The sequence below is a fragment of the Equus quagga genome, chromosome 1 (genome assembly GCF_021613505.1).
Source record: "Equus quagga isolate Etosha38 chromosome 1, UCLA_HA_Equagga_1.0, whole genome shotgun sequence".
Taxonomy (NCBI): Eukaryota; Metazoa; Chordata; class Mammalia; order Perissodactyla; family Equidae; genus Equus; species Equus quagga.
This window is the reverse complement of record NC_060267.1, coordinates 93,978,925-93,987,449: the sequence shown is the minus strand read 5'-3', so window position 1 is coordinate 93,987,449 and position 8,525 is coordinate 93,978,925. Positions and strand designations below refer to the sequence as shown.

Genomic DNA, 8,525 nt, shown 5'->3' with positions numbered 1-8,525 from the left:
AGGAGAAGGATGCAGGGGGAGGATTGGGGTTCAAGGAGAAGGATGCAGGGGGAGGATTGGGGGTGGAGGAGGGTGCAGGGTGGGGACTAGGGGTGCAGGGAGAGAGGGTGCAGGATATGGCAGGATGCGGGGAGGACGCTGGGTGAGGGGCGTGCAGCCTGCAGCAGCACCAGTGGCTGGGCAACCCTGAGCGCCTCAGCCCCCTCTCTGGCCCCCTTCCCACATCCGTGAAAGGAAAAGGGTCCGGCTGGAACAGGTCCCTTCCTGGGGTCCAGGGCTGGGGAAGCTCCTTGCTTGATGACATCTCAGCAGAGGGATGCCCTAGCTCCATCAGCCACTCAGAGAACAGGGAGGGAGCCCCATGCTCCATGCCAGGCTCCAGCGTCAGCGGGAACCCAGCACACACCACTCCTGCCTCAGAGGACCCCTCTGGGTGACAACACCCCAGTAATCACGTGGGACATGGGGAGGACCTTGTTGTCCTTCTGCCTCCCTCCCTAGACAGAGACACGGCGTCGAGCACACGCATGCGAGTACACAGGTTCCGTGCGAAAGGATGCTCCATGGGTGGGGCCACCCTCCTAGGCCAGAGGAGCATTGAGCACTTCCCTTAGGATCAGGACCCAAGCCTGGAACGTGGGACTCCTGCATGCCTTGAAGGCCCCAGCAAAGCCCTTGCCTTATGGGGCCTGGAACCAGAGGGGCTGGGCCGATGGGGGCCGGATGAGGCTCCAAGCAAGGGCCTGTGAAAATGGGTCTTGGGGGAGTTCCTCTAAGCAAAGACCCCCACGGGGCTGCTGAAGGAAGAGAGAGGGAAATGAGGAGCTGAGCAGGGAGGGGGCGGAGGGAGAGGCACAGAGCAGCCCTCTGGGGATGCAGGCACATCCCAAAGATGGAGCAGCCAGTTGTGGGGGCGAACGCAGGCCAAAAAGGGATGGGATGGAGGAAATACTCTTCCCTCTCCCCTACTCCCCCCACCAGCCATCAGGTAGAGCTGTGAGGAGGGGGCTGTGGTCATCTGGGGGCGGGGGGGCAGGGGACCACTCATCTCTGAGCCTCAGAGACCTGCTCTGTAAAATGGTCATCCTTGTGGCACTGAACTCCCAGGCCGTGAGTATTGGATGAGGCAAAGAAGGGTCCTGGAACCCCAATAACCCGAATGAGCCACAGTTTCCTTCCAACTCTGGGTGTCCCCTCCAGGACCCAGAAAATGACACGAACGCTAACGCCCCAACCCCCGCAGCTCTGGGCCCTCCCTTCTGACTCTACCCCCAGGAGCTGGAGGCAGGTTCCATCAGCACCAGCGTTGTCCAAGGGGGTCTCCGTGGGACCCTGCCTGATGGGGGTCCCAGGGTCGTGTAAGTGTCAGGAACAAGGCGTGCTGGGCATGGGGGCTGGTGGCCACGCTGGTCAGAGGCTCCGCAGGTCCTGCCACTGAGACACTGTGAGACCTGAACCTGGGCTTCCTCCCGAGACCTCTAACCACAGAGCCCTTTCCCAGGGACCTCATTAACGTCTCACAGAGCTGGTGCTCCAGGAGCAGCTTCTGGAAGCCCTGGGCCAGCCAGATGCCCGCCGCCCCCACCCCCCAGCACAGAGCTTCAGTGTTTGAGGTTTGGTGCGGCTCCACGCAGCAAAGCCCCCCAGTCATCGAACAGCATCCTCAGCTAAAGGGCGGAGAGCTCTTCAGCAGCAGGGAGAGTTCAGACCCCATCCCCACCCTCCACTGCTGGGTGTTTCTCACAGGGTTCAGTGGCCATTTAAGAGCTCGGGGCCCCCGCCACCATCTCTCTCACCCGCAGGCCCTCATACGCTCCCTGCTTGCCGGCGCCAACTTCCCCAAATACGGTGCCAGCCCACCACCCCTCACTAAACTGCCGCCTCGGCCCCCGACACCGAGAAGGAAAGTCTGAGTCATTCACAGGCTTCACCTTCTAGTGACAGCCTCCCTTTCCCACTTCAGCTCCCAACATGGAAGTCACACCTGCTTGTCCCCGACCCTCTTCCCCGGGACTCTCAGGACATCCAGCTTCCCCGAGGCACCTCGCTGTCTGCTCTACTCCCCTCATCAAAATGGCCCGTGCCCAGGGCCGTCTCCTCCCAGCTCTGCGTCCTAAGCTGGTCTGAAGGGCTGATTCATACTAGAGTGGAAATGGCTGAAAAGTGCATTGCTGGGTGAATTTTCCCTGGAAACACGTTACTATTTACATGGTACTCCTGGAAGTCACCCTTTAGCCAAAGGCATGGAGTTTTAGAGCAGAGAGGCCTCTGGACTTGAAGTGGGAGCCACTGCCTGCTCCCGCTGCTCCTCTCCCTTCTCAAGGCCCGCAGCCAGACAGGGACAGGACCGGCCCCTCAGCGAGTTGGTGGCAGGGCTGGGTCAGGATCCCAGAGGTCTGGCCTGCAGTCCAGACCCCTCCCTTTCCCGACCCAGCTGAGAGCGGGAGGCTGAGAGCCCTCTGACCCCCGGAAGCATCCCCGGGTCGTGGGATTCCCAGAACCAGAGAGGGGTCCCACGGGAGGGGTCGGTGGGGAGTGGATGTGCGGCCCTATCACCAGGCGGGCAGGGGGGCCCTGGGCCTCCAAACAGCAGGCTAATTGGCGCCTGGCGGAGCACGCTCTTAAACAGCGGCCCAGCTTCCCTGCCCTGCTCCGCGTGCTGACACCACTCCCCAAATGCAGACTGATACAGCCCTTCCCGGCGGGGCCGCCCCGGAAGCCTCTGACCCGGGCCTCTCCCAGCCAGAAGGCAGCATGGCGGCTGGGGCTGCAGGCCTGGGGGGAATGTCCCCTGACCTCGGGGCCCAAGCATCGCAGGGAAGCCAGCGGGAGACAGATGCCAGCTCCAGAGGCTGGGGAGGTTAGAGCCGGCCGCATAAACGGTGATAGGGAACCGCGTCTGTGCCAGGACGCCGGGACGGGGACCCGAGCTCCCAGCAGAGCACAGCCCGCAGGAATTGCCCAACCCATCTGAAACAAGGGTTTCAGATTCCAGCACCAGCCCCCCCCCACCCACAGCTGTCAGGAGCCAGGCCTCCCTGCCTCCCCGATTGCCTAAGGTGTGGGGACGACGACAGCAGAGCAGGGTGAAAAGGCCAGGCGTCCCTGGGCCCCCGCACACTCTCTTCTGTGGACAGGATGTGAGGGGGACAGGAACAAGGCCTCAGTACAGCAGTGGCCCCAGGGACCCTTCTCCTCCCAGAACTGCCCTGTGGTATCACCCACTTGCCCCTGGGACACAAGGAAGAGCCAAGTCCACTCCTGCCTGCGAAGGATGTGGGGCCTGGCGATATCTCCCACAACCCTTGCCCCCGCTGGCCCCCCACCTTTCTCAAAACGACGGGCTCTGGGGGAGCTGACGAGGCCTCCTCGTCCACTGCGGTCCGTCCCGGGACGGCCCCCCAGCTCAGCAGGACTCCCTCAGCCTCCCTGTCACACACACGCTGACCCCCTTATAGGCCAGCCCCTCCTGGGGCAGAAGGCAAAGCCGACCCCATTCCTTTCACTGTCGTTTACCAAATCTCTCCTTTTTTCTGCAGAACCTAATTTTTTTTCATTCGCGCCCCATTGACTAAGCACTGTAAAGCGCAAGGCGGTGGGCGCCGCCTCATTCCACTGGACCCCACTGCGAGGCAGACGTTGTCACCCCGTCTACAGGTGAGAAGACGGGGCCCGAGGCAAGGAAGGGACACAGCCGGGACCACAACCCAGAGCCACAGGTTTTCTCCTCTAGTGTCCACACTCCTCCATCCAAGCTTCGGCCTGCCCACCCCGCTCTGTCCAGCAGGGCAGCCCCTCGGCCCTGGAACCTCCTCTGCCCAGCGCATCCCAGGGCCGCTCAGCCCCACCGGGCAGCAGACCGGGCACCGGCAAACAGCGCCCCCGCCAGACTGTGGGTCATATAGACCTGCCGTGGCCTGCGCCTCCCTGGGTCTCTGACCCCTTTCGGAAGTTATGTCCCCACAGGGACTCAGGAGAGCCGTCTGTCCAGCCATGGCTCCCTTTCCCACAGGCCTCTACGAGACTCGACCCCAGAGGAGGGCATCTCCACTCCTGAGGGATCCCCCATTCCTCATTCATTCCCCTGGTGAGTTGCCCACCATCTGAGGGCTCGGCCTCCCACCCCACGGCGGGCCTGGCGCCTGGTGGTCAGGTGCACGGCTCACCAGCCAGGTGCCCTGGACACCCTTGCAGGCTTGGTTCTTGGCTATAAAATGGGAGAGGTGATTTTACCACCTGGAGAGCTGGCTAGAACGACACGTGTGTGACAGGCACTGGGCACATGGGCGTGCCAGCATCCTCCCGATCAAGGGGTCCCTCTTCCCTGGGACCCGGCCTGCCTTCCCCACCTGCTCACCCCTGCTGGGGCTGAGGCATTGCCGTGGGCTCCCTCCCGAGTTCTTGGCAGGCACCTCGATGACATGCTGGTTTCTGGGCTGAACCTTCCAGCTCAATCCAGCTCATGATCATGGAACCCCAGGCAGGAAGCAGAACCTTCTGGAAGGCGCAGAGGTGACCCGCCCTGGCTGTGAACCTTGCTGTCCAGCTACGGCCGTGCTCAAGGATGTGTCCAGGACCACTTACTGGCCGGTCCACGGCAGGACCTGTGTCATCTGCCCAAAGCAACACGGCTAGTTAAAAGTTTTATTGATTGAACACAGTTGAGCGTAAGTAGTAAAAGTCCCCCGATGTAACCCACTTTTTCTTAATGGGTAATCTCAGACACTCGAGTTTGTATGTTAAAGGAGCTTTAGGACAATTTAAGAGCTCATAAAATTTTATAGTCCCAGTTGAAATCAGAGTGATAACTCTGGTCTGCACAGCTACAGTTTGCTAAATGTCTCTCATCTATTTTTTCCCCCCGTTTATTGGAAAGTTAACATCTGCTCTGCTACGGGGAGGAAAGAAAAGGGAAGGAAAATAATGATCTATTTTTCCAGAACAGAGGTGAGAGATTCGGCTCTCCTCGCGGTATCTTCTTTTCCAAACACATGATTTTCCTTGAAGTCAAAAAGAGCTTCCATAAACAGCCGACCCACAGTTCACAGAGCACCCCAGCAGGCACGGTCCCCACAGGGACTGCCGACACCCGGAGTCCATCCAGGCCACGGCCAAGGCCTGGGATCAGCCCAAACCTCGTGGAGCCCATTAAGGGTCACGACCTGGTAATTTATAAAGCACCCACTGTGTCCATAGTCCACGGGGCCACAAAGGCCACCAGTTCGCTTCCTGGGAGGAGCTTACCTTTGGAAGCTAAAACTGTGACAGCTCTGCACCCAAGCAGGGGGCTCCGGGAAGGGGGGCCTTTCCAAAGGCTTCTGGGAGGAGGCGGAGATGGCCCGGGGCTCCACAGACGGGGGAGATTCAGAAGCTGGGTCCAAGTGACAGGAGAGCCCAGTGTCCTCGCTACACCACGTAGCATGTCACCTGACCTCCGGGAGCCTCAGTTTCCTTTCAAATGGGACTCACGTCAGTACCTCCCTCAGAGTCAGGGTCAGTGGGCTCTCCTCGCTGACCCACCCCCCTGGCCAGCCTCCTGGGCTCCTGCCCACCAGGGAAAAGGAAGAAACGAGGCCACGGGAACTTTGTCTCCTGCCACGTGGAAGCAGCCAGCCGTGGTGAGGCCACACACTGTCACACAGACTTCAGATGCCAGAGAACCAAGGGGGCGTCCAGCAGGGTGAGGCCCTGCGGCCTGCTGCCTGGTGGGGTTCCGGGACTCCGGGAAACTGTGCTGCCACCGGCGCCCCAGGTTGGCCTCAGACCGGGCTGGCGGAGCCGCCCAGTGTTTGAAACCTCACTTGACTGGCAATAGCCGGCCTGCCAAGGAATCTGCAGATCTCCACATTCATGAATGCCCTGTGGGGTGTGACCCCGCGAGACGCAGGCAGGGGTCACAGAGAAGCGCCTGCGAGCCCCCCTCCTGATAAGCCACACGAGTGAAGGGGAGTGGTCCTCAGAGCACTGGGCTCTTCTTGGCTGGGCCGGCTGCTTCTTCCAAGGAGCAGCTTGCCTGGGGTCCAGATGCCCAAGCCCCTGATGAGAATCCAGCCGCGGAATGACAGGGCTGGACAGTGGGCCCGGGCCCATCGCTGGAGCCACACACTGGCCCCGGCGCCCAGTTCCCCACCATAGCTGGAGCAAAGGGCAAAAGCCACCTCCCCAATCTGTGTTGAGACTTCACAGACGGCAGAACAGTGCCGGGCTCTGCTCCCACCCGCCAGCCTGTGCCACCTCCTCCGTCAGAGCGGGCTCCTCCACCATCCATCCCTTTTCAGGCCACCTCCTAGAGACCAGCTGGCCACCCGTCTACAGCAGCCCACCTCGGCCCCTCAGGCATCCCCTTGCGGCCTCCTCTCAAAGCGCTAAGCTGTCTCTAAGTTGGTCTACTCTGTGATCTGATCCGTGTTCATCTTCTGCCTCCGTGGGGCCTGACACGCTCCTGCTGCATCTCCCGAGCCGAGAGCCCTGGAGGGAGGTCAATATCTGCTGAATGATGACTGAATGTTGAAACGGAAAATGCTCTGTCACCAACACACCTGAGTTGAATCCCAGCCCTGCTGCTGTCTTGTGACCGTGGGCCAGTTACTTAATCTTTCTAGTCCATAAAACAGAGAGAGTGACGCCGAGGTCCCCAGGCCAGCGCCCTCTCCCCTCCTCTCTGCCTGCCCACGATCCTCAGAATGACAGGATTGATTCAAAGGCCTTGGTGCCACCGCCACCCCAAAGGCAAAAGCTGCAGTCGCTCTGCTCCCTCGGTGCCTGGGCGCTCTCATGAGAGGCTCCGATGTGTTGACACGAGGGCACTGTGGGCACCGAAATAATCCGATTGCACATGGAGAGAGGGAGAGCGAGGGGGAGGGATAATCGAGCATCAGACAGGCAGCTATTCTCCAGGAGGCCATTTCATCGTTCTTTCTCATATTCCCGGTTTCTAAGAGATCCCCTAAATAAAGCAGTTGTATTATTTTGTGACTCATAAAATACACGTTATAGTGATAACATAGCTATAATCATAACTACACTGATTGAACACATACTACACACCGTAAAGCTCTCAAGGTGGGTCTTACTCTCCCACTTCGCAGCTGGTAAAACCGTGGCTCACAGCCATGCTGCCCTGGCCACACCTCCCGGCCACGGGCCACGCTGGGTCCCACCCTCCCCGCTCCACGGCCTTTAAGGCCTTTCGGATCCCAGGCATTCGCGCTCAGCCCTCTTTCTTCGGGTCCGGGGTCACGCTGCTTTCCATTTCCAAGCCTGGTTACTACAGATGCAAAATGAAAAATGAGCCAATAACCCAGTAAATCTGAGCCACTCGGCGCGAAATGCAATAACGGCGGTGAGGGCCGGGCTGCGTTCCCAGCCAGACAGATTAAGCAGCGCCACCGGGGAGCTGCCCGCTCTGGCTCTCGGCGACGTCGAAAGGGCACAGAAAGGTCTCACCCTGAAGGACAGAGAGGGTCGCACCCGGGCGAGGGCCGGGCGGGCGGGCAGCTCTGCTCCTCTGGCCCTCGGCCTCCAGGCTTCCCAGGGCTGCCCTGGGGCCCATGGAGCACACACACACCTGGAAAGTTCTGGCCCCAGGTGAGGACTCCGAGGACGATGGAGCCGCCCCCATTTGTGAAATGGGCACAATCCCTCAGATCTCGAATGATGACTTTCTGAGAGAAAACAACAAAGGTGACGAGACGTTTTGAAAGGAATATATACGCAGTCATGCACTGTAGCCAAGGGGACACGTTCTGAGAACTGCATCGCCGGGCGATTTCATTGTTGTGGGAACACTATAGAGTGAGCACACACAAAGCTCCTACACACCTGGGCTTCATGGGGCTAATCCCACAGGACCACTGTCGTCCACATGGTCCGGGGTTGATGGCATCATCGTGATGCGTTACATGACTGTGAGATGCAAGAGCAGGTCACTCTGCCTTACGGCCCTACTGGCCCCTCCCGGGAAAGGGATGCACAGCGGTGGCAATGCCCGAGATAGAAGGATTTGCCACCACAACGCAGAGGTCCGCCTGCCAGACAAGGTTCTCCATCCTGGCTAAATGTGGCAGTCCCTGGGGAGGTTTGAAAACACTCACGCCCAGGTCTGACCCCAGAGACTAAGATTTACTGGCCCGGCATGGCCAGCCCAGAATGCCGGCCTGGACCGCCTGCCTTGGGGAGAGCCCATAGACACCTGCCCAGCCACACCGGAGCCTGAGGCGCCCGGAAAGGACAGTGATACTGACCCTCTGTATTCAAGAATTGGGTATTTTGTTCGTTGGGGATTTTTGGCATAAATTTTGATTTTTAAAAAGACTGTGTCAAAGCATTATTTCTCTCCATTACGAAGCTTCCCGGAGCCTGGGACGATGCCGGGCTCTCCCCACTCTGGTCCTGGCCCCTCCTCTGCTCATGCTGTATCTTGCTGGTGCCACCCCACCCACTCTCTGGGCCTCTGGACACTCTGTGGTCACTCTGGTGACCCGCCAGACCCCCCAGCAGGGGCAGATGTCCTTCTCAGGCTCCTT

The 8,525-nt window shown here is 59.9% G+C and overlaps 1 long non-coding RNA gene across 2 annotated transcripts in view; it reads left to right on the top strand.

The window, feature by feature from the left end:
• LOC124248980 (uncharacterized) overlaps positions 1–8,237 on the top strand; it is a 9,351-nt gene extending 1,114 nt beyond the window's left edge. Inside the window, exons 2-4 of one of the 2 annotated variants that reach the window (XR_006891212.1) lie at positions 3,540–3,657; positions 4,013–4,087; positions 4,481–8,237. This is a non-coding gene — a long non-coding RNA (uncharacterized LOC124248980). Of the gene's footprint in view, positions 1–3,539; positions 3,658–4,012 lie in introns of both variants that reach the window. The other variant, XR_006891209.1, reaches the window with a different exon arrangement.
• The last annotated feature ends 288 nt before the right edge of the window (positions 8,238–8,525 follow it).